The sequence below is a fragment of the Neophocaena asiaeorientalis genome, unplaced genomic scaffold (assembly GCF_003031525.2).
Source record: "Neophocaena asiaeorientalis asiaeorientalis breed wild unplaced genomic scaffold, Neophocaena_asiaeorientalis_V1.1 scaffold7, whole genome shotgun sequence".
Lineage (NCBI taxonomy): Eukaryota > Metazoa > Chordata > Mammalia > Artiodactyla > Phocoenidae > Neophocaena > Neophocaena asiaeorientalis.
In genome coordinates, this window is record NW_020185337.1 from 24674612 (window position 1) to 24702208 (window position 27597).

The 27597-nt window shown below is 39.5% G+C and overlaps 1 protein-coding gene across 1 annotated transcript in view; it reads right to left on the reverse strand.

The window, feature by feature from the left end:
* Positions 1 to 27597, reverse strand: part of RAPGEF2 (Rap guanine nucleotide exchange factor 2) — a 273439-nt gene that overhangs the window by 245486 nt on the left and 356 nt on the right. The window lies entirely within an intron of this gene.

The window sequence follows — 27597 nt, forward strand, 5'->3', positions numbered from 1 at the left end:
CTCCAGCCCTGTGAACTCCAAACTACCTCCTTGACGACAACTCTGGGTCACAAACACACATCCCCAACTCTACTCGTGCCCAAACCGAGCTCCTGATCACTGTCTTCTCAATCAACCTGACCTTCCCCAAGTCCTCTTCTCCAATAACCATCATCCCCATGCCCCCAGGAGACCCGAAGTCAGGTGTGAGTCCCCTCGCTCTCCATCCAAACCTAACAGCCCTGGTCTGCTCTACTTTCGTCGTACACACACCGTGGCCGCAAGACCACTTCTGCCTCCTACCACCTGCAGCGACGGCGTGAGCCCCGGACTGGCCTCCCTGTGCCCACTGCCTCCCCTCCGCTGGCCTCCGTCCCCCACCCCGCGCCCAGGCGGACCCCTCCACGCCTCTACCCAACGCCCTCCCGCAGCCCCAACAAGCTCAGAAGGAGCCCAGAGTTCCTGCACAAGCCGGCCTCCTCGCCAACCTGATGTCAACACCTTCCGCCTGTCACTACCTCCCGGCTCCAGCCCCGAAGTCCCCACCCTCGCCCGCGAGATGCCCCCTAGAAGGTCTCTGACGTTTCCCCTCTCTTCCCCACAAGGCCGACTCCGACTCCGTCCCGCCACTCAGGCCCTCCTCTTCAAACACCGCTTCGTTATCGGTGAAGCCTTCCACACGTGGCCGCGCTCACCCTAATCTGTCTCTATGATACTTAGCAACACCGCACCTACTGTACATACAGTCTCTGGTTTGCGAGCCTCCCCTCACTGGCGCGCGAGCTCCGTGTACCAAGCAGAAAGGTTTTGCTGTTCCCAGCAGCATCCTCGATGCGTGAGACAGCGAGTGGAACACAGCAGAGCCCTGACAGACATGTGCTGAATTAATTCATTTCTATTACAAGGACTCACAGGAGTAGTGGATGTTTACCGGTATCTGTTAAGGTAAAAATATTTCTGCAGTGGGTTCACTGTAAAAGGAAAAAACTAAAATTAAAAAAAAAACCTGCCTCAATGCAAAAGGTTCCTGGGCCAGACCTCCTGACCTTTCCAGGCTTTCTGCGTTGCCCCATCCTGGTGTTGCAAAGGGCCTTTCCCTAAGTTTGTCAGAAAAATCACGTTACACAGGGAGCATTTCAGCAAATAAGAACATATTTTTCTGAGAACATATCTGCAAAACTATAGTGGAATCTGGGGAAAATACAACCTTCTCACACTTCTTAGAACCTATCCATTTGTTACATAAATGGGGAAACTACAGCCCTCTAACGTTATATAAATTAAATCAGCATTTAAAAATATACTGATTTGCATTTAGCCAAAACATTAAAACGAGTAATGACTCTGCTACAAATAAAAATCATTTAGGAGAACTTTGCAAAGGCACAGAGTGGCATTCAATCTGATAAAGAACTTGTATCCAGAATACAGAACTCTCACAACTCAGGAAAAACACCTAATTTTTCACAATGATAAATGCAATGTGGTCCTAGATTGGATCCTGAACAGAAAAAAGACATTAGTGGAAAAACTGGTAAAGTACAAAACAAAGTCCATAGTTTAGTGAACAGTGTTTTTCCAGTATTAATTTCTTAGTTTTGACAAATATACCATGGTTCTAAAAGGTGTAAACAGTAGAACCTGAATGACAGGTATACAGGAACTCTCTACTATTTTGGTAACTTTTATGTAAATCTAAAATTATTTCAAAATAAAGAGTTAAAATGGGGCGGGCAAAATATTTGCAAAGACTTACCAAAGAGATGTGGATGGCAAATAAGTAAATGAAAAGATTCTCATCATTAATCATTAAGGAAATGCAAGCTTGTACATGAATGTTGATAGCAGCAGTACTCAAAACTGTATTTAGAAACAACCCAAATGTCCATCCCCTGATGAATGGATTAACAAAATGTAGTATGATGCACTATGATTTGGCCAAAAAAAGGAATGGAATGCTGGATACATACTACAACATGCATTAACCTTGAAAATATCATGCTACATTAAAGAACCCAGTCACAAACGCGGAGTAACTAAGCCCGTGCACCATGACTACTGAGCCTGAGCTCTAGAGCCCACAAGCCACAACTATTGAGCCCACGTGCCACAACTACTGAAGCCTGCATGCTTAGAGCCCGTGCTCCACAACAAGAGAAGCCACCACAATGAGAAGCCCACGCACCGCAACGAAGAGTGGCCCCTGCTCGCCGCAACCAGAGGAAAGCCGTGGGCAGCAACGATGACCCAACGCAGCCAAAACTCAATAACTAAAATAAATTAAAAAAAAAAAAAAAAGAAAAACCTACCAAATAAAGAAGCCAGGCACAAAAAATTACATATTATTCCATTCATACGAAATATCCAGAATAGGAAAATCTATAGAGACATAAAGTAGATTCACGGTTACTTAGTGCACAGTGAACCGGAGGTGACAGCTAAAGGGCACAGGGATTTTCTTTCTCAGGTGATGAAAATGTTCTAAAATTGTGATGACAGTTGCACATACCTGTAAATATACTAAAAACCATTGACTGTATACTTTAAATGAGTGAATAGTATGGTATGTGAATTATGACTCAATAAAGCTGTTTTTTAAAAAACATAAAATATCACTACATACCTATTAGATGGCTTAAAAAAATAAAATCGACAAATCTAAGTGCTGACTAGGATGTAGAACAACTGGAACTTTCATGCACTGTGGATGGAAATACAATACCACACAGCTGCTTTGAAAACAGAGTTTGTTCGTATGGACATCAAGGGGGGAAAGTGGTGGGGGGGTGGTGGTGGGATGAACTGGGAGATTGGGATTGACATGTATACACTGATGTGTACAAAACAGATAACTAATAAGAGCCTGCTGTATAAAAATAAATTAATTGAATTAAATTTTAAAAAAAAGAAAACAGAGTTTGTCAGTTTCTCATAAAGTTAAACAAACATCATATACCCCAGGAATCCCACACTTAGGTATTTGCCAAGAAAGATAAAATGTATGCCCACATAAATACTTATACATGACTGCTTATAGCAGCTTTATTCATAATTGTCAAAAACTGGAAGCAACTCACATATCAACTGGGGATAAACAAATTTTGGTACATCCATACAATGAAATACTACTCAGCAGTAGAAGAAGAAACTACTGATACATGCCACAGCATGGCTGAATTTCAAAAGCATTGAGTAATGAAGAAGCCATACAAAAAGATGACCCACTATATAGATTCCACGTACGTGACGTTCTGGGAAAGCAAAACTGCAGGGAGAGACATCAGACGAATGCTTGCTGGAGACAAGGCTGGTCAGAGGGGACCGAGTACAGACGGGACGAGGGAACTCTGCAGGGTGATGGAAATGTCTTTACGTTGACTGTGGTGGTAGTGGTGTGATGACACATGCGTTCAAGCTCTTTACACTCGAAAAGGTTAAATCTTACTATCGATAAATGATATCTGGCTTTTGTAAAAGCTGCATCCAACTTAACTGCAAGTTTTTTTTTTTAATTCCTAATATAATGTTGGCAGGAGTGTAAACTGCTACTACAATAATTATCAAAATTAGAAAACGCAGTAACCCTTTGGCTCAGCAGAAATTTACCATGTCACATATGTAAGGAATATTTGTCACAGCATTGGGAATACTCTGTACTGGTTAAACACACACACAGACACACATACTCACCCTCCAAGGGAGCTCTTCATGTACTGTTCTAGAAAGACCCCCAAATTATATTATACTTTAAGTAAATAGGCAAGGGACAGTGTGTAGGTATAATTTGGGAGTTGGAGGAATATATTTTGTATGGGTTTGTATATGGATCTCTAAAAAGAAACCTTTGGAAGAATAAACAACTAAAATCACCCACTATCATTAGGGATTAGGAATTAGGCAGATGTGGAACAGAGGAGGGAGTTAAAAGACTCTCCACTGTATACCTTTTTATAATATTTGATGTGTGAACTATGCAGAAAACTAAGTAAATAATATTTAAAACACTAATTTTTAAATATATAATTTAAGTACAAATTATGAACACTTCTGGAATGCCGAAAACATCCCAGAGACAGAACATGTTACCACGTCCACTTACAATGCAAGTTAACTTTCAATCACCAGAAGAAAATGAACAATCCACTAGGAGACTGTGCACTTAACCTTTCTTTCTGACCCCAGTACCTCTCAAAAATAGAAGAAAATGAGGAGTCTAAGAAACAGTAAAGGATGTTTTGGAAGGAAAAGGAGCTGTAAATGTGAAAACCCAGATTAAAAACAAAAACAAAAACCAAGAACTTGTTATACCTTTGAAAACCTCCTACCTTTCTGCCCTAGAGTGCTGTGCTCTTCCATCCTTTAAGTAAGGGTATTTCCTACATCTTGTAAAGACAAAGGGGAACAAGCGGGGCTTACTGCCACAGACACAAAGTGACCCGTCTCTGCAACTGAATGACTCCAAGACATATTTTAACACAGATGCACCCCCAGCACCACCAGAGCATCTGGATTTTAGCATTTCAGAAGCACTTAAGACTCCGTAAGATCTCACATTCCAAAATCTATCAATCTGTCTTTCATCACATAGTCGAGACCATGAAGTACAATCATAAAATGGTGTTAGATGTCAGAGAAGGTAAGTAGTATCTCTGTGCAAGATCCAGGCTTAGGAATTAGTTCTTAGCATACCTGGATAATTTCTGAACGTTTCTCAATTCTGATCAAATTCCAGTTTGATCAGCCCCTTTCTGAAATAGTGTAGCCAGACAACAAAACTCACTTATGAGCTAAGACATCCTCATGGCAATTTAGAGAAGCAGACGTACCAGGAATGTTTTAACCTTCAACTTGCTAGTTCTGAAGACTGTAACCCATTCAAATCCTGTCCCTGGTAACAAGCGCCCAAACCTTTCCCCTACCTTTGCCAGCCAGCACTGAAAACCAAGGCTCCCAGCTACGCTCCCAGATAGAAAGGCTATGTAGTAACGTAATTCCGTGTGGAAACTTCATGAGCGATGGAAATAAGAAGTATGTCAAGTCTGTGTTTCTGACAAACCAGTAGACGCCTGGCTGTGCTACTGCTGAGAAAAACTGGTTTCTCCTCCCTTCCCCACCCCAGTACAGAACAACTTGAAAGGCATCAAGCTAGCCCACACCAAAGCATTCCTCATCAACTGGCAAAAATCCTAAATAATGTAGTTGATTATTAAAAACAAAACAAAAAAACGGACCAAAAAAACTAAGAACCAAAAACCCACAGCAACTAGTCAGAAGAAGATATCAAGACAATATGTTTATCATGTTATTATGTCACACGTTATATAAACTGGAAGGAGTACTGGAAACGAAGAAAAAAGATAATACATTTACATCCTTAACACAGTGTCCAGTGACAAAACTGTCAATAAATATGAGATGCTATTAAAACCATCATATGAAATTCTGTATTATTTTCAGATGAACCTGGCGATTAAGACAAGCTACTTAAAAGAAAGAGTTAACATAACAATAGCTAACATTTACTGAGACTTATCTATTTGCCAAGTACCTGGATCTGAGTTAAAAGTAGACCTTCCAGCCCCACCCTACTAATTCCAATTATTTTAAAAGTTAAAATTATCTACTTTTTTTTTTTGGCTGCACTGCACAGCTTGCGGGTTCTCAGTTCCCCAACCAGGGATCGAACACATGCCCCCTGCAGTGGACGTGTGGAGTCTTAACCACTGGACCACGAGGGAAGTCCCAAAGTTTTAATAAAATTAGATTTTAGACTTGAAGCTCAAATCTGAAGTACAACTGACCAATTCAAGCATTTTGAATAAAGAGAAAGACCTTAAGCAAATCAGAATTTCACTTCGTAACAGTCCTTACTGACGACAGTACAGACACTGACACCCAATCTTACTGCAGGAGTCTGGCAGAGTGGAAAAGTATGGACTTTCAGATCAGACAGTTATGTGTCCTTAGGCAAATGACTTAACCTCTCTGTATCTCAGCTGCTTCTTCACTGGTAAGTTGAGGACAGCATCTCCTGCTTAATTGGGTTGATGTAAAAACTAACTAAAAAAAAAAAAAAACTAACTAAAAAAGTGAGAAAAAACCTAGCTGACTTTCTGGCACATAATAAAGACTTAATAAATGTCAATTGCTTTTACATATCTTCCCTCAAGTTGTTCTTTCTGAGTTACAGTCTCCCTAAATATAAATGAAGAGCAAACAACACACCTCAAAGTGTCATGTATTACTACACTGATGACAACTTGAAGTCACTAATATGGGACTTTCAAAGGGGCTGCATTACAAAAGTAACTCTTAATTAAGGATAACCAGAAGCGTAAAGATCCATTCACTGTTGCACCTTTCAATGGGGAACATTTATATTATGAAAGTAATTCCAATTCCTCTTCGAATTCTTCAAAAACAGTCATGATATCTCTAGTCCACATTCTTATACTTGTTAACCCTCTCATGCAAGTTTCTGGCTATATGTCTAAGTTCACAGAGTATTCAAATTTAAATACACAACGATGACAAACTTCAATAATCAGAAAAGAAAAGAAAATCGTATCCATTCATAGCACATAATTATAAAGCTTTTACTCCAAAAATATGTATTCTGATAAACACTCTTAGAAGAGAATATATATACATGTTCCACATATGGAAAGATTTTGCCACTTTTGAGTACTTTTGAAAGTGAAAATTTTTCAGTTCAGCTTTTTTACTCAACATAAAATAATCAGAACGACTTGAGATACATTGGTGTAGATGAGTTGTTACAAAATGGTTCTTTGAAGTCTGAAAACGGTTTAACAAAGAAAAGCTCTTTAGAAAACTCAACATGAAGCCTATGCTTCTAAAATGATCCAGATAACTATTAACCTGGACAACCAAATAAAGAAATAATTTGAAAACATGGTTTTACTGCCTCACTCACACCAAAAAGAGCCATACTTCTATAAATACTACTAGCCAAATAGCAAAAGGATCTTAGTCTATTAGCTTTAAAGATGACTCACAATTTCCACTGACACTAATACTTTTGTTGCGTCAATGATTGTAATGTCTTACACATTACTGTAGGCTTCTCCATTTGAGAGGCACTTTCCTCATATGTTATGTACATTTAACCCTTAACAGACATCCTGGAAAAGAGGTAAGGCAAAATAGCGTGCTCTGTTTTACAGACCAGAAAAATGAGGCCCAATGAAAGTTGTCAAGGTCACTCATAGAATAAAGGGTATCACACCAGCCCTCTCTCCCAGCTAGTCTTCCTCTTTTGTTTTTTCCCCTCTTGGATCTTACAAGAGATTAAATATACCAAGTTAAAATACTGTCGGGGGACCTCCCTGGTGGCACAGTGGTTGAGAGTCCGCCTGCCAATGCAGGGGACGCGGGTTCATGCCCTGGTCCGGGAGGATCCCACATGCCGTGGAGCGGCTGGGCCCGTGAGCCATGGCCGCTGAGCCTGCGCGTCCGGAGCCTGTGCTCCGCGACGGGAGAGGCCACAATAGTGAGAGGCCCGCGTACCGCAAAAAACAAAAAAAACAAAAAAAAAACCTGTCAGATCTGACTTAAGAAAGGCTACCAGGTTACAGAAAGTTCAGAATCCAGTAACAGCAAATGCATACATACTCCAATAAAATCCAAGGCAACAAATTGAAGTCCGAGGCTTAGGAATTCATAATGTCATGTCTAGAATTCAGGTTTTTACTTCTGACTTGCTTCTGTGAATGACCAAAGTCATCATGACTAAGTAAAATTTGAATCACTATTACCTAACCAGGCAATTCTAAGAATCAGCTGCGGCTCTGTCTTAAAATAATCACAATCCTAAATTACGTTATGCTCAAATAGTAAAAAATAACTTCCTAGGAGCTAAATTTTAAAATTGTACCAAATTGTGTTGGGCCCCATCAGTACTGCTTATTGAATTATAATAAGAACGTCTGACACACACTTCATATATTTAACTATTTATGGAATGTTAAGGTATTATAAAACACCTTGGAAACACAAATGTCAATAAGATAGTTTCACCTTCAAGGAATTCTGCAGTTTAAAATAGGGGACAAGGTACACTGAAAACTAAAAACACTGATGAAAGAAATTGAAGACACTTATAAATAAAATGGAAAGATATTCCACACTCATGGATTGGAAGAATTAATGTTGTTAAAATGACCATATGATCCAAAGCAATCCACAGATTCAATGAAATCCCTATCAAAATTCCAATGACATTTTTCACAGAACTAGTACAAATAATTCTCAAATTTGTATAAAACCACAAAAGAGCCCAACTAGCCAAAGCAATCTTGAGAAAGAAGAACAAAGCTGAAAGTATCACATTCCCTGATTTCAAACTATATTACAATGCTACAGTCATCAAAACAATATGGCATTGGTATAAAAACAGACACACAGATCAATGGAACAGAATAAGATCACAAAAATAAAACCACACATACATGGACAATTAACTTACACCAAAGGAGCCAAGAACATACAATGAAGAAAAGACAGTCTCTTCAATAAATGGTGCTGGGAAAGCTGGACAACCACATGCAAAAGAATGAAACAAGACCATTATCTTTCACCACACACAAAAATTAACTAAAAATAGACTAAAGACTTGAATGTAAGACCTAAAAACCATAAATTCCTAGAAAGAAACACAGGCGGCAACCTCTCTGACACTGGTCTTAGTGATGTTTTTGGATCTGACTCCAAAGGCAAAGGAAACAAAAGGAAAAATTAAAAAATGGGACTACATCAAACTAAAACCTCTGCAGTGAAGGAAATCATCAACAAAATGAAGAGGAAACCTACTGAATGCTAAAAGATGTTTACAAATCATATATCTGACAAAATATACAAAGAACTCATACAACTCAACATCAAAAACAACAACAAAAACTCACAACCTGATTGAAAAATCAGCAGAGGATTGAACAGACCTTTCTCCAAAAAAGACAAACAGATGGCCAACAGGCATGTGAAAAGATAATCAACAACACCAATCATCAGGGAAATGCATATCAAAACCACAATGAGATACCACCTCACACGGGTCAGAATGGCTTTCATCAAGAAGACAGCAAATAAGTGTCAGCAAGGATGTGGAGAAAAGGGAACCCTCATGCACTGTTGATGGGAATGTATATTGGTACAGCCACTGTGGAGAACAATATGGAGATTCACGGAAAAATTCAGATTGGAACTACCATATGATCCAGCTATTCCACTCCTGGATATTTATCTGAAGAATATAAGAACACTAATTTGAAAAGATACATGCACCCCTGTGTTCACTGCAGCGCTATTTACAATAGCCAAGATGCGGAAACAACCTAAGTGTCCACCAATGGATGAATGGATAAAGAAGATGCCGTGTGTGTGTGTGTGTGTGTGTGTGTGTATACACTATACAAACTATATACACTACAGAATATTACTCAGCCATAACAAAGAATGAAATCTTGCTATTTGTGACAACACAGACGGACCATGAGGGTATCATACTAACTGCAATAAGTCAGATGAAGAAAGACAAACACCGTATGATTTCACTTATATGTAAAATCTTAAAAAAATAAACAAATAAAACAAAACAAAGACAAACTCACAGATACAGAGAACAGACTGGTGGTTACCAGAGTGGAAGGGAGGTTGGCGGGTGGAGGGGGAATGGGTGAAGGGGGTCAACTATATGGTGATGGATGGTAACTAGACTTACAGTGGTGATTGTTTTGTGTGTAAACAAATATCAAATTATAATGTTGTACATCTGAAATTTATACAATGTTATATCCAATTTTACCTCAATAAAAAAATAAATAAAATAGGAGATAAGATGTGTATTCCTAATAATTATGAAATAATTACCAGAGGATAAATGCCTTACAGAGAAGTGCAAGTTAAAATCAGTAAAAATCTCATAAAGAAAAATTCAATCTCTAGCTCAAGTGACCAGAAAAAAACTTTATGGAGGAGGAAACATTTAAGTTAGTCCTTTTAAAATACCCAGGATCGGTCTGAAAGGAAGGAGAACAGTGTGGAATAAAGTGTGACTAGCCTGGGTAAAAAGGAAGGAATCCAAAGCTTTGCTTGTGGGACACAGACAAGGGCCTGAGAATGAGGGCAGTGAGAATGAAAAGAAGATCTATGAAGAAAAATAAACGAATGTTTTCTTTCCCAAACTCCATGCTTAGCTTTTTACAAAATTAATTCAAAACACAGGAGCAGTTTACCCAGAAGATATTGCAAGATTACTGTTCTTTGTGGTTACAAGTATCACTCTTGGAAATTACCATCCACATGAATGGGCTCTACTTGATGATGAGAAATGAGGCCTTAGGTTATTTTCCTCTGACATACCACCCCTAAATAAATAGGTCCACAGCAGCATTTCTTTTCCTGTACTCTCGATCTTATAATCAACTGAGAAAAGTAAAAATGAAGGGAAACGTAAATTAGGGCCTAGCGCAAAAGCAGAGGGGAAGGATAAGCATGGGTCCCTATTAACATTTTTTAATGTGCTCGTTTTCACAATCAGCAGAGGGGCGTGTTTGTCTAATAAATTAAGAAAATTCTGAGAAATTCTTATAATCTTCTGAAAGAGTTGATAGAGAGTAGCCACTTTTTTTTTTAATCCTTGGACAAGACAGAGTAAATGACATTTTACAATAAAAGTCATTTAACCGGGACTCCCCTGGGGGCGCAGTGGATAAGACTCCGAGCTCTCAATGCACGGGGCCCAGGTTCAATCCCTGGTCAGGGAACTAGATCCCACACACATGCTGCAACTAAGAGTTCACACGCCACAACTAAGGAGCCCACGTGCTGCAACTAAGGAGCTTGTGAGCCACAACTAAGGAGCCCAGGAGCCACAACTAAGGAGCCTGCCTGCCTCAACTAAGACCCGGCCCAACCAACCAAATAAATAAATAAATATTTTTTAAGTCATTTAACCTATTGAAAATATAAAGAAAACTGTAAGATATACAAAAGGCCAGATTTTAAGTTATGGGTGAGCTCTTTCTTCTTACTTCGAAAAAATTTCACCCAGCTTGATGAGAAGTATGGCGTGCTTTCTACCAGACTTTCAAAGATATCTAGGAGATGCTAGCTTCTTTTCTCTTTCCCCCATGCTATTTTGTATTTTCTTGCAACCAATTTGAAGGTAAGTATTGTTTTCCTAAAAATTGATTCAATATGTTTAACATCTACTCTCTTCCTTAAAAAAAAAAAATCACAAGTAGAAATATTCAAAATACTGTACAATATGCCTGAAGTTTTAAATTAGTTTTCAGTCCTTTCCAGAAGACCACATTAACTGTTTTCATAGACAACTGAGGTGACATCTGACAGTACGAAAATCGATTATCTTCTAAGGATAAGGAAGGAAGGAGAGTAAACACTAGGAACATTTCTATTTGGAAGTGAGGAGTTCTGATACTGTATATATTGATACACTGTAATAAGGTTTTCATTAGCATTTTCTACAAAGTTTTGCTGAACACTGGCAAGACTGCTGCAATTTTGGAGCAGTCAGTGTTTCTCTCTTGAACTATGAAGAAAGCACATCCTTTCAACTAAGTCATTTCACTTCTAACCCCCAAAGTCTCACTGGAATAGTCTCTTTTCTTTACTCACGTTGATATAATTAATTACCATAGATGTACAGGTTATCATCTGTTAACTAATTGTTATTTTGTAGCAGTAAAATCATTCTTGATTGCAAACTCAATGGAAATGAGGGTATCTTTGAGCACAATGCAAAGCTGATTAATTAAGCAGAGCACCCAGCGTGTGCCAGGGACTGGGGACCTGGTATATCTGATGGGCTTAAATAATTCAGTTTTGTTTTATTTTAATAACAAAAGCCTAATTCAGGAAGAGGATTTTTCTTAAAACTTCTCATCTAACTCCAGATTTCTTGAAAACCTAGAAAAAGATCACAGACACAGTTTCAATAAAGTCAGGCTGGAAAACTGATGACAACAACCTATACAATAATATGTCCTTCCTGGGAGCGAAGTTGTGTGACTCAGAAAAACAATATTGGATGAATATTAACAGATGAACAATAATAAAGAATTATACGCAGTGCCTTTAAGACTTTTTATGAATAGTTATGTTAAGGCTATTGTGGAATTCCTTCAGAGTGTATTTGTAAAGAGCACCAGGAGATACTTTATTAGAATGACTAAAAGTCCTAGTTCTTCTTTGGCTACAGCTAGAAGGAAAAAAAAATAACTGAAATTGACAAAACAGCTTTGTTTTTGCAGCATTTAAATAACAGTGAAACTAGGCTGAGGTGAGTCCCCTCTACTTCATTCCTTTCTGTGTAAAGATACCTCCTCAGTGAAATGATTACAGACTTGCAATTATAAAAGGCGGATTAAATCCTTGAGCCCTGAAATCAGTTGGAAGCTCTCAGAAATGAGAGTCTGAGGCAAAGAACAAACTTGCTGTAAAGACCCAGACAGCAAATGTTTCAGGCTCTGCAGGCCATACTCAGCCTCTGTAGCATGAAAGCAGCCACAGACAACTGGTAAAGAATGAGCTTGGCTGTGTCCCAATAAAACTTTATATACAAAACCTGGCTATGGGCTGGATTTGGCCCAAGGGCTACAGTTTGCTCACCCCTGATCTAGGGGATTAAATTTTCAACAGTTTGCTGGCTCTGTCCCTGTTGCATGGGGAAACTCACCAACTACTCTTGGTATTTATTTCCTCTACTCAGGAGTCTCAAACTAGATCAGGAATTTTCAACATTTTTTTTTAGTAGTAAATCTCCTTTTTCTAATAAAAATTAACGGTGGAGGCTAGGCTAGATTTCCAGGACTTCCCAAAGGCCCCTGAAAAGCCTCCAGGTCTGTAAGACAACGACAAAACCACCGGTCACCTGATTCTAAGGTTCCACTCGGCACCAAGAACCAATACTAACCAATCTGTTTTCCTCAAGGTCTCTCCCTTCAAGCATCAACAGGTGAGGGAAGCAGTCTGAATTACAGGCCTTTCAGATGCTCCACAAATCACACTATTCCCTTCCATAGAGAAGAATGTTACATGACAAAATTAAAAATTACAAAGTACGGGTGAAAAGTAGAAAACAATGAAGTTAGATTCTACTCTATACATGTATTTAATTAAGATGTCTTTTCCTACAAATCTGTAAAAACTTTACCCAGAATGAATTTTATTACAGCTTACTCTTTTCTAACGTTTTATATATAATCAATAGGTAAGATTTCAGTGGAGCATATTTAACCTGTTTCAGAAACCGCCCCTCAAGAAGTTACTATAATTGCATGTAAATCATTCTACAATCTATATAGTCATGTCTATTAAAATGGGTCTCGGCTAACATCTCTACTTGGTAACAGTTAATCAGAAAATTAGTTCTAAATACTAGAATTCAATTTAATTTTATAATTTAAGTCTGTCATTAATTTAAACTGCTGTCCCTCACCATAGTCAAAAATCTCAAAGTAAAAAAAAAAAAAAAGGTACTGCAGGGACTTCCCTGGTGGTCCAGCGGTTAATAATCCACCTTCCGATGCAGGGGACGCGGGTTCGAGCCCTGGTCGGGGAACTGAGATCCCACATGCCGCGGAGCAACTAAGCCCATGTGCCACAACTAGAGAGAAGCCCGTGTGCTGCAACTAGAAGAGCCTGCACATCGCAACTAAGACCTGACACAGCCATAAATAGATAGATAAATTAAAAAAAAAATTTTTTTTAAAGGTACTGCGTAGTAGAACAAAGGTGTCACAGGAGCTCAGAGGAAGAATTTATACACTCTGTTAAATGACAGTGAAATATCACATAAGTAACAGTTCAAAATACCAGCACCAAAGTGATTCAACTTATGGGGAGGTAACTGTCTGATACTCAAGAAAAAACAACTTTGTTTCACAAAGTTACACGTTTCTATAAAGGAGGACTTCAGTGTGACAGAAACTGAACCAAAAATAGCTGCTCCTTTCAGCTTTTATCCAATTCGCTCTTAATGTGGAAGTATATAATTACTTTTTCTGCTGTACCTCAAATTCTCAGGAAAACAAAAAAAAGATCTAGTCATTAACCAACATTTATTAGCTCCAGTTCTGTGCTATGCTGTGCACCAAGTCATGAGCTTTAAAGATGAATAGCAAGTCCCAGCCCAGTAAGCTCACTAGTGAGGCAGACAGACACCTCGCAAATTAATCCATTTTAAATGAAATCGAGGTCCTAACTCAAGACTCCAAATTCAGGCATGTTTTAGCCCCCAGCATCCCCCCAAAAATACATCCTACAAAAAAACACAGAATGTTTTAAAATGACAAATACCCTGACTCTTTCCAATAACATTTCTAGCCATTAGTTTCTGACAGTAAATTGTTTAACTGACCCCACTACACATAAGAGCAGTTTATCTACGTAAATCTTGACTGCTATCATAAAAAGCCCATAATTAAACATAACGAATGCTCTAAGGCAGGACACAGGGCATACTTAAAGTTTTAATACCAAAGCTAGCCTTGTATAACATTCAATATGAAACCACTTTTCTCAAAGACGTAGGTTTATGATACAAGTATGAATTCAACTAATTACAGAAAACTCTAAACAGCTATTGTTCACAAATATTTTACATACAAAAATATATTTACTTATAAAATGATGATGAGTCAGCCTGTGGGAGGAATGACAGTTAAATTGAAAACTTAAAGGTCCCAGAAAAATGACAAAGTATTACTACACACAGAAATATCAGAACACAAAACTGGAGCACATAAGAAATGAAATAAAATTTTAAAATAGAGTAAAACTGAAGCAAAAAGAATTTATAAAATATAAACCTATGTTTTACTTTAAATCAATAGTTACCATTTAGAAATATTTATATTTAAAAGTTACACTGTTATATTTATATATAATGTTCATGCAATGCTATTTTTACCTCTATTTTCAAAGGAGACTGTGCTTCAGAAAATTAATAGTCATACATCTAATAAGTGAACTAAGAAGTTGAATATATCTATATGATTCCAAAACTGTAGCTACAGTAATGTAGCTCTATACATTAGTGCAAGACCTCTGAAAGTAAGACTTCCAAAGAGGTCTCCTGAGAATCGCCACATAAACTTATTACAATCATCTGTTCCCTATGCAAAGTTAGTTGGACAAATACTATGGGCTCACAGCACTTATTCATCCTAATCTTCTTTCCTGCCTTTCTGCAATATCGAGGCTTAAAAGCAAAATCCTCACATTTCCAGCCTCTTTTGCAACTAGGAGTAGCCAGGTGACCAAGCTCTGGCCAAGGACAAGTACCTGGAGAGGGCTTTCCTCCAAAAGAACCGACTCTTGCCGAGAAAAGCACTCTCAGCCTCCTCCCTTCTCTCCTGCTTGGGGTGCAGCCATCATCTTGGGACTTTGAAAACCAAAATCGCTTGCCAAGTAGAATGAGCTAGTTTCCTTAATGACATCCTTGAACCTCTGTATCAAGCCTGCACTGCCTAACTTCAGATTTCTTATTATGTGAGAAAAATAAGCCCACTGTTAAGCCTCCATGTGTGCAGTTTTTGACAACCTTCGGACTAATGCAACCCCCACACAATCAAGTCTATCAAATACTTATATATAAACCACTTTGGTGAATTCATCATAAGATATACGAATGATGAAATACTACCTAAGGGATAAATGAATACCAACTGCTGAAAAATAATAATTTAATAACAAATATTAAACACTCCAGCCAGAGACTGTTACAGAACTTAAATGTACAAGAACATATTTAACCTTTACAACCATTTGAGGTTGGTAACGTTACCACAGTCACCCACGGTAAAATTTTAAGAATCCTTGACAAAAACAGAACAATATGGTGAAACAGAGCTAAATTTATTTATTCTGAGATTGTGACCTATTTTTATGATATGAAAATGTCCTTTCTTTTATGAAATGAGAATAGTAGAGAGTTTACATTCATTTTACATTTACATTACATTCATTTTAACATGCTGACTTGGCAAAACAGGTGACAAATCAATATCAGGACCCCAGAGTTTTATGATTTTTAAAAGTCCCTGAAATCCAAAAGCCTGAGACCCACTGAAGTTAAGTAACCTGCCCAGGAGCACAAAGCAGTCTGTGGTCTGGACACCAAAGTCCAGGGTCATTTACCAGGTTAGATAAAGGAAATGCACTAAGTAAACTCAGACTTAAAGATACAAATGTGTAACTACAGAGAAAAACAGCCATCCCACAGTATAGAAAGTGGGAACAAGGACTTTTAAAGTGAAATGATTTTACCATGCTGCCCCTCCCCACCACAGACACAGAGTTTCCTCTAACTGATGGAGATTTAAACCACACCAGAGAAAACGGAATCAAGATAGGAATTCTCACCCATTCCAACTTACGTCTCAGATGACGTTAGGTTTGGAGATTAGTATTTGGGGATAAAGAACTTGCGGGTCGGGACTTCCCTGGTGGTGCAGTGGTTAAGAATCCGCCTGCCAATGCAGGGGACACGGGTTCGAGCCCTGGTCCGGGAAGACCCCACATGCCGCAGAGCAGCTAAGCCCATGCGCCACAACTACTGAGCCTGTGCTCTAGAGACCGCAAACCACAACTACTGAGCCCGCGTGCCATAACTACTGAGCCCACAAGCCACAACTACTGAAGCCTGTGCGCCTAGAGCCCGTGCTCCGCAACAAGAGAAGCCACAGCAGTGAGAAGCCCGCGCACCACAATGAAGAGTAGCCCCCGCTCGCCGCAGCTAGAGAAAGCCTGTGTGCAGCAACGAAGACCCAACGCAACCAAAATAAATTAAAAAAAAAAAAAGAACTTGTGGGTCTCTGCATACACTGCTTGCCTCTAAAGAAGTCTTGTATTTTCCCAAATTGAAGGCGCAGGGCAACGCGTGATAACATCTGCCCCTAAAGCTAGCTTGCCCCTTGGTTTATTCCAGCTCTTACAAAAGTAAGGGGAGCCGACACGAATGAAGACTAGAAAAAACTGAAATGCAGTCAAATTCTTCTTCACCTCAATTCTTGGCATTTCATGCTACTGTGTTTCAATTTCTTTAACTCATGAGTTTTCAAAATCCATCTCTAGTTGTTTGCAAATGTATACATTTGATCAAGCAGTTTCTTAATATCATAACTAAATAATGTTACTTAGCCAAATATTTCCAACAATTTGACCAAGAATTTTCTAAAATATTTGAGTGTGCTTAAAAGAAAATGGAGTTTGCAAGGCTACATAATGTAGCTTACGGAAGAAATCAGAAATGTATTGCCTTGAAGACTTCAAATAGTTACTTATATACAGAACAACTGGACAGATGTTAAAGTGTTAACAGACACCTACACATTTTCACTTTTTCTATTTTATAAGATTTTAGTTACTTCAAAGCCTGGCCAGCTCTTTTCTTTTCCACTTGTGCCCACAAATGCAATTTATTACTGAAAACATCAAACAGAAAAAAAATACATTAAAATATAGAAAACAAATGGTTTTTATCTTTATAATTGAAAATAGTAAATACCTCCCAGCTTACATTTTATTTGTTGTTATCTCAAATGTTAGGGCCCATAGTTTTTAATCCAATCTTCCGGTACCAATTTCAGTTACAGGGGAAAAAAGTACACACTATACGGAAAGAACATGCATTCTTCAGAATTTACCACACACACAAAAAGAACGGTAGATGGCTATGGGAGGAGTGGGGCGGGCAGCTGGCTTTATAACTGAAATGCAAAGGCATTTCTACATATACATGGAAAAAAGGTTTGTAGAGATATTTCTACCTTGAACTGCTTTTAATGAAATGCTGCACACACAGCTTAGGTCTCCCCATCAGCGGCTGTAATAATGCCTCCGACCAGCCTCCTTCAACACACCCTGCCATCCCCTTCCCTCCCTTCCACCCCCTCACTCCTACCAAAAGTAACAACTGAAAGATTTGTTAAGTTCACAGAAAAGGAAAAGGAGGGAGACTCTACAAACTTGATTTCACCTACACTGACTTCCTTAAACTACTATCACAATTTCTTTTCTACTGTGCTTCATTTTATCTCCTACACATTTTTTTCTTATACCAAATATTCCCATTTACTTACGTTCAGGATCATGAAACCGTCACACCGGGTAAAATACACTGCATTTTTATGTGAATATCTACAAGATTCAGGTAGGAATAAAGGTGAGTTAAATGTTATTATTTTAGCTCTTCTTGTCCATTTATTTATAAGCTTGTGTGTGTATCTAAGTTTCCTCTAATATATTGCTTCAGCCATGTCACTAATGGTCCAACGTACGCAAAATATTTAGCTGAAAGGTACTGAGCTCTTCATTAAGATTAAATCAGGAAAAAGATTATTTTCAAAAATATCTTAATTTGGTGGCCCCTTGTCAGAGTCACAATAAAATTCCAAAAGCTGGGTTTGTTTGTTTTTTTACTTTTAATTTTGAAATAACTTTAGACTAAAAGAAGTTATTAAAAAAAAAAAAAAAGTTCAGAGATCCCACAGACTCTTCATCCAGCCTACAATTCATCATCCCGTTGTAAAACTACCTATTCAAATGCACCAGCTGTCCCACCGTTTATTTTCTGGTCCAGGTCCTAATCCAGGATCTCACAGCTCATTTGGTTATCACGCTTCCTTAGTCTCCGCCAATCTGTGACTCTTTCAGCACTTCATCCTTTCATAAGGTGAGCACTTCTGAGTACTAGCCGTTTTGCAGAGTGTCCTAAAATGACGTTTGTCTAGTGTTTTCTGACACTTAAGTTGAAGGGTTTTTGGTGAGAATACCACCTCAGATGCGCCCTTCTCAGTGCATCACGACGTGGATATGTCTTGTGACGTAACTTTGATCATCTAGTTAAGTTGGTGTCTGCTAGTTTTCTTCACTTTAAAAGTACCGATTCCCCCCTTTGTAATTAATTACTTAATCTGCTGGGGGAGACACTCTGAGACTATGCAAATATTCTGATATCCGACATATACATTTCTCATCATACTCTCACCCACTAAGTCTGGCACCTACTGATTCTTGTTTGCAACAATTATCACTGGGAGGTTTGCCTACTGGTGATTTTCCATTTCCATCATACCTTCTACATTTTTTATTGGAATTCTACCATAACAAAGAGCTGTCTCTTCTCCCCTATTTATTTATTGGATAATTTACTTATATTGGCATGAGCTCATGGATATTTTTTCCCCTAGAGGCTATAATCCTTCTTTATTTTGTTGTTCAAATTGTTCCACTGGGACTCCTTTGTAAATACACTCACTAGACTTCCTTCTGAATTGTAAAACGCCACTTCAGTTGGGGAAGATCAGGTAGTTTCTTTGAATGAGGGGTGATCGACGGTAAGACTACCTTTACCACTTACATCATGAACAACAACAACAAAATGTATGGAAGAAAACTGTATATACTGACATATCCCCAGTGTGTTACACCCTCACAACTCTTGCTCATCCAAGACCTAATGATCTCTGGTCTTTATTTTACACATATTACTACCGAATTTTCTCACCATTGTCACTGTTTAAATCCACCTAACCTTGTGCCACCCCCAATCCCCAATAATTATGGTATTTCAAGAACACAGCCCAGGGCTTCCCTGGTGGCCGCCTGCCGATGCAGGGGACACGGGTTCGTGCCCCGGTCCGGGAAGATCCCACATGCCGCGGAGCGGCTGGGCCCAAGAGCCACGGCCGCTGAGCCTGCGCGTCCAGAGCCTGTGCTCCGCGACGGGAGAGGCCACAACAGTGAGAGGCCCGCGTACGGCAAAAGAACACAGCCCAAACCACTCAGAGACAACAGTAGCTACATTCATTTTAGCCAACAGGTAAGAAGCCATACTTATGCCGAGTGAAAAAAGCCAATCCAAAAGATCAAATAGTGTACGATTCCATTTACATAACATTTTTGAAATAACAAAACTGTAGCAATGGAGAAGAGATTAGTCCTCCCCAGAGGCAGAGTTGGGGAGTAATTGTATCTATAAAAAGGCAACAAGAGGAATTCTTGTGGTAAGGGAATTCTTCTGCATCTAGACTTTATCAATGTCAGTATCTTCATTGTGATATTACGCTACAGTTTTGCAAGATATTTGTAATGGAAAAAACTGGGTAAAAGGTTCACAGGATTTCTGCATTATTTCTTACAATTGCGTGTGAATCTACAATTATCTCAAACTAAAAAAAGTTTTTTAAAAAAGATAATGCGTTTCAACTCTAGCGTGAATACTCAGAAGAGATAAGATCATCACCATTGTGCCCCAACCCTTCAGATCCACCGATTGCTAGCTGGCTTCTAGGAAAGTTACTTCCAGGCCTCTCTAGAATAACCAGCCAACAGCTAATTCTTCTTCAGGGTCTCTTCTTTTCCGATTAGCTTTTATGTTGGGAGGGACAAATACCACCAGCTGGAGAAGAACACAAAGTTGCCAAGGGCCAGTAACTGTTGGTTTGTCAACTGAACTACCAGCAGTTAACAGGGTCAACATGTAAAATCTGATTTCAATTCATTTAGCTCATATTAAATACTTGAGAAGTTCTAGATCATTTTCAATGTGCAGGAGGCAAGCAATGAGAACTGCGGGAAGAGGGTTTTAGTTCCAACAACAAAACAAGGTCCTTTTTCAAGTCACACCAACCCCTCCAAAACACTTTTTACTGCCTAATGGGGGTGAAGGCACAAAAATAAATGGTGATACCAAGAGAATCTAAAACGCACTAAACCTCCGGCTCTACAAAAAGTAACCCGGCCACCACCGACCACCCCCACCGACTGAAGAAGAAAACACCTGAACACAGCAGGAAACATACTTCGTAACAGTGCAATAAGTCCTCGTTAGTTAGCAAGTGAGACCAGAGGCATTCTTTTCCTGAAAAGATAAACATTCTAACAGCCAAAGTAACGTGCCACACACGTGTACATGCACACACGTGTACACAGGATATATGTCTCCTGAAATCCACTGAATCCTGCTTAAACCATTGACTAAAACTTGAATTCAAATTAGTTGTCCTAATCCTAATGAGGTTTCTGGTGAATCACAAATAGCTTGAAGCAGGCCTGTGTTCCTTTGTAGCCACCAGTCTTTGATTAGTAAAAGGAGGTAGCTATTCTTTCTGATTCCCTAGTTCTTCGCTATTTAGAGTACTGTATCTCTGTCGTAGAATAGAGCTTAGTGCCTTAGATTTAAAAACTTTTTATACACTAGCTCTTTTATAAAAAAGGCAGAGACAGTCATCCTAACAGATGTGTTTCTGATATTTTTCTGTACAAATTTCACATGTTGAAACACTGTTACGCTTTCATATAAATGTGTGCTCTATGCAATAAACTTTGCAGGTAAAGCAAAAAAGAAAATAATAATAATGAGCCCATCAGCTTACTTTCCCCCCACAAAGGCTGACATTATAACCTCTGAACATATTTTTACTGACTGTATACATTCCAGCTCTGACAAAGCTACAAAAGACCAATTGCATGTACTACAAATTGCTTCTCCTTCCTCGTTTCAACATTAATTTATGTAAACAAAAAACGATGTAGGGGAATAAGGAACTGCCCTCACAGGCTCGCTACAACCGTTACCTCGTGCCACCACAAGTCAACTGTGGGCTTAAATTCAGATGTTCCTCAACTCCCGCAAAGGATGGAATGCCTGGAAATCCCATTATCATCACAGATTAAGAAATACTAATATACTTAGCATAATGATATGAGAAATTAGCTATTTCATATTAGATTCCAGAATGGACATGGAAAAGACACCAAAGTTTAAGGAAAAATAGTGTAAGTTGAAAAAAATCTTGAAAATCAAGTAAATTATGGGGACTTCCCTGGTGGCGCAGTGGTTAAGAATCTGCCTGCCAATGCAGGGGACATGGGTTCGAGCCCCGGTCTGGGAAGATCCCACAGGCCGCGGAGCAACTAAGCCCGTGTGCCACAGCTACTGAGCCTGCGCTCTAGAGCCCGCGAGCCACAACTACTGAGGCCCGTGCTACACAACAAGAGAAGCCCGCGCACGGCAAGGAAGCGCAGCCCCCGCTCGCCGCAACTACAGAAAGCGCATGCGCAGCAACAAAGCCCCAACACAGCCAAATATAAATAAATAAATAAATTTATACAGAAAATTATGCTCAACAACTTGGACTCTTCTCCTATGAAACGGCCATCACCGCCAACTGCCGTGATTAGGCTGCACTGGCGTAAATGCGTACACGGCACGACACGATGAGCAGCTGATACGAACGTGCACACGTGCAGCCGGCCTGTCCAGCAGAGTGGATATCGCCGCTGTGTAGCTCGGGCTCTTGACCATCTCCACCCTGGAGGTCAGACCTCTGCTTTAACAGAACTCCAGTCTCCTCCCACTCTCCACAAATCACAAGCTTCCACAGGACACGTAGCGCCACTTTCCATCCCCCACTCAATCCCTCGGCTCCAGGTGCACTGAACAAAGGTCCACACTTATTTCCTTACAACCACCTGTGCAGCTTCTATGACCTTGGGTTCGCCTGGAAAATCCTTCATAGCCTCCTGGTCCACTGGTGGGTGAATTTCTACTCCCCTAAGACTTAATACACACCCACCTAGGAAGTCCCCAGACTCAATACACACCCATCTAGGAAGTCCCCAACCTCAGCAATGCTGGCCTAGGACAGCTGTCACAGCACTAATGAATCACTTCCTACTTATGACATGATAGATTGGTGAGCTGCTTGAGGGACAGACGTCTCAATGAATCCCCAAGGCCTGGTAAGTAATAGGTATTTCATTAAAATGTGATAACAAGAACTATTAGTAGGCACTGCACTCAACAGTAAATGTACGTTCTTCCATTTCATCCACAAAACAACTTCGAGAAGCTACTACCCACATTTTACAGATGAGGAAACTGTTAACCAAAAATGGGGTGAGAAGGAACAGCCCGTATAATACAGAACTATCACCAGCGGCCACATTTCCATAACTCTACACTAGTCTAGATCAAAATTCTTTGAGGCAATTACAATTCCTTTTCACTACATATAAAACTTACAAAATACATAACAAAGCTAAAAAAAAAAGGTTTCAAATGAGTCAAGAAGGCATAGTCTTTCTGTGTTTTGAAAAGGTTACTGTATCTTTATTTCAAATAGCTCATTTAGGTTGGAAGCATATGCCACTATTACTTTACATAATATGACTTTATAAGACTTGAATTTCAAACATCACCCAAGGCAGACCTTATTGTGTTCATTTAACTCCCCCCAAAATCCACCTGGATAAAGTTTTTTCAGGGCAACATTAAATTTTAAAAAAAAAGAACAGACTTGTTTCAGGGTGGAGGCGGGTAGGGGAGGGATGGATTGGGCAGTTGGGGTTAGCAGATGCAAACCACAGAGAATGGATGAACAACAAGGTCCTACTCTGTAGCACAGAGAACTATATTCAACATCCTATGATAAATCATAATGGAAAAGAATTTTTAAAAAAGAATTTATATATATGTTTAACTGAATCACTTTGCTGTACAGCAGAAGTTAACACAACATTGTAAATCAACTATACTTCAATTAAAAGAAAAAAGAAGCATGGTGAGTCTTCATAAATAAGCTAAAATGACAGTGCTAGGAGGTTATAGCTGGTTTTGTTTTTATTTTACATCCTTTTTCGAGAGGAAGAAAACCGCAACAAGTTGGCAACCAGGAAGTCCTCTTAATTTTTTTAAAATTTTTGTTTTTTTGAGTGTCTGTGAAAGCCCGGGGTGGGGTCTGGGAAGGACTGTGTTAAACACCAGCCTCAGGAAGCACTGCAGTTGGAGAGATTCATTTTGAACCTCAGCCAAGATATGCAAAGCTAATTATGGAACTGTTAATTACTAAATGTTTAAAAGGTTATTTGAAGGTGACTAAGTTTCCACCAATATTGCAAAAGAATGTTAATAATTTTTACCATGAATTCAAGTCCTCACTTGTTCAGAGCCACATGCTAATACAGTGTGAAATTGGTTTTTCAGTAATAAATGTGTATTTTTTTAACCTCCAAATTCAAATATCATTGTTATGAAAGCTAAATGCTTGTGGCCAGTCATTACTTTGCGAGCCATGCTTTTCAAAAGTGCACCCAGACCATTTAGTTGTGTTTTATGAACAAAAACTACTTAAGGAACAAATTATTTATTACTAGAGCCCCAAAATGAGCCAAAATATAATCAAAGTGTAAGTTGTCAGATGAAAATATAAGACTGCTCATAAACAATGATAAAAAAGAGATGGAAAATTTATCTGTCAAAGACACAATTCTTCCACTAGATTTGAAAGTTAAATATTCATCAGAGATACTCTTTTGTGCAGATTCTCATAACTTAAAGTTCTCTGGGCTAAAGGCACTTTTTCAGCCCTCTCATTATGACTCAAGACACATGCTACTGAGTGACTTTTGCAAAGAATTAAGTCTTGCACTGTTAAGAGCTCTCCAATGACAAATTCATGATTTAGCAACTGAATCAAAAGGTGTAACAGCCAAAAAAAAAAAACTTCAGTAATGAAGAACAAAGTAATATCACTAGGAAGGGACGAGGCAGGAGATTTTACACAAGCCATTTTAAAAAGTAACTTTTACAACTAGCTAAAAACACATCATATTAAATCTTTAAAGTAGAAGAATATTCTGCAATAGGCGTTTCACCTGAAAACAGGCATTTAAACACTCTACCTAAAGCAATGTGAAAGGGTCTGAATGCAGTAAGTTAATAGTATGGTTTAGGAAAGTCATTTTATTGTTTAAAGACTTGGGGGGAAAGCTGTTTGTAATTTACTGACATCTTTCACTTCACTCAGGTGACCAAGCTTCCCATTTAAGTGATTAAAGACACAAACCCCAACAGTTTAATAAAGCAGTTACTTAACAGTCCTGTTTTTCAACAGAGGTGCACTGAAAAATATTAATAGAACATTTAGTGCTCCTTATTTTCAAGGAGGTTTGTTATTGAGAATACAGTGTCCCACTGACTAGAACTCAGCCACTTTCCAGACACACAATGTGGGACACACATTGGATTAAAGATGGCTTTTCTCGTCCTCTCAGAGTATCAGGTGAAATAGTGACAGCCCCTTAAATATGAATATGTGAGATTTAGCTAAAAATTCGAGTGACAGTTTTGTTTCTCCTTGCCATTCCCCCTCTAGTGACATGCCTAAATAAATGGGAAAATGGGTTTCTGTTTTCCAGGTGGGCAGGAAAAGCTTCCTAATTTCATAACACTCTTCAAAGTTCCTGTGTTTGCACTGAGGCTCTCCCCACCCCCAGATTCTCTTGGAGCTAACCTCTTAGGTTACACGAGTGACAGCACGATTACTTCTAGGCAACTGAGTGACCTTGTACAAAACCACATCTTCACAGCGTTTGGGAGACAAACTGGGTTGGTAGGGTTAAAAAAAAGAAAAAAGGAAGAAAATGAATTTAACAAAGAATATTTATATATTTTCCTCTTTTAAGGCACCTTTCTCTTGCCTGCCGTAAGAATCGTACAAACTCCTTCACCAAATCTATCCTGAGCAACAGAAGGAAGCATGACAGCAAAACTTCCCTAATTCGTATCCGTCTGTCCGTATCAAGTTTATTTCATAACTTGGCTTTTATATTACAAACTTCTAACCCTTGAGCACTCAAGAGAAAAGACAGGGCAGAAAAACTTCCAGCCCTTGCATTCACAAAGCACTCAACAGAAAAGTCACCTGCTACCAAAACATTTATTTTTTTACTTTTGAGTAAATTTCAAACTTTCAGAAAAGTAATTATTTTTGACAAGCCAGGTGAAGGTGGAAAACATTCACATTTCCATCTACTTTCTCTTTAAAATAATAAATAAACACGTAGGTCCGCATTAGTAATAACCAAGGGAGCATCAGTGTTAATAGGGTGGATACTTATGAATTTTCCAAATGTTTGGTAGGCTTCTCTAAGGTGACTTGTTCTGTGAAGGTTTGGTGGGGGAAATGTGCTGCTTTCAGACGGTCAGCGAAGCGTTCACGTTGCGGTGTCAGTAGCAACTGGCCCACTTCTGACTCAGGCCAAGCTCTGTGCTGGTCGGTTTTCACTCTGCTCTCCACAACCGGCGCGTCAACAGGGAAATTTAACAGCTCATTTCTCTGGCACAGTCAGCACGCGGTCACAGTGGAGGTTCTGTCTCTTCCAGTTTTGTTGGGGGACACACCCCCCTCCACCCACCAGATAGTAGGTTTGGAGTCATTGCTATTCTAATCAACCAACCTGAGATTCCACTTCCCGGCTCTCTAATTTCCACTAAAGGCCTCTGACATCATTTTCTGACCTGCCTTGCTAGGCTCTAATATTCTCAGCATGTGTGATTTCACTTGGCACTTCAAACACTGAAAGGGATTGAAACATTTCACTGAAATGGGCTCCTCCACCACACTGTGACTGAGAACGTGCGTTTTCAGCTGCATTAGACTGACTGACTGACAACGTAAAACCGACAGGAGATGCAGAAGGCACATGAGAAGCAGTGCAACAAGAGCAAAAAGCAGGACCTTCCTCGTTTTCGATAAAGTAATCCTTTGGATTAGGAACTTTCTGGAGACACTGTGAAATGAATTTGCCTTGCAAGATTACCATCTTCCACAGTCTGGTAAACGAGTGCAATCTACCTACGATCCCCAGATGTGCCGGCTCCATCAGAAAATAAATGAAAAATCAAAAACCGTACCAGGTGCCATTCCTGGGCCTTGTCCAAAGGCAGCCAGTGGAAGCGTCTATTTTATTCTCCTTGCCCCGCATTAAATAATGACAATCAACAGCAGAGGAGGAGAGCCTTTGGCTCTGAACAGATGGCATCCAACACCTAACAAGCGAAGCAACTCTTTCAAGCATTAGATCCTAAATGTCTGATGGTCCCAAGGATCAGAAGGGCTTATTTGTCTTAAGACGGTTGGCAGCAGGATCCCCTGTAGTCACCATCCCAACGCTTAGGAGCATGCGTCATTATCCAGTCAGCAGCTAAAAGCAAAAAAAATCAAACCACCACATTTTTATAAAATTTCCCCCTCTCTAAGTCCAACTTGAGACGACCAAATCCACCACCAACAGCAATTCCTCTACTTAAAGCCAGAGAAAAATAAGCCTGAAGGTAAACGAACGTATGAAGGTTAACAAACTTATCTAATTTTGACAAGGTTGTGCAACACCAAAAGAATCCGCAGGGTAACCTTCCCGGGGCCGTATTTGAATACGCCTGCTCTGCAGTTCTGTCTGCAGTTGAAACTAAAAGCACTAACCTAGCTATTCAACTTCCCCCCCACCAAACCCTTCCTTGCAAAGCGGCATCACTTTTCCAAATTAAAAAAAAAGTTAAAGAAAAATAGTAAACATACAAACATCTCAACCTTTTACTTTAGAAGACCAGCACGGGTTCGCGTTCCGCAGAGCCCTGCAAGTTTCCTCCTACACCTCTGCAAACGCCGAAGAACTCTGAAGGTAGCAGGGGCCACAAGCCCGGGGAGGCAAGGCGCCTGCGGCCGGGGTGGGGGTGGGGGGCAGGAGGGGCCGGCCGAGGGGAGGGGACTGCCCCCCCCCCCGACA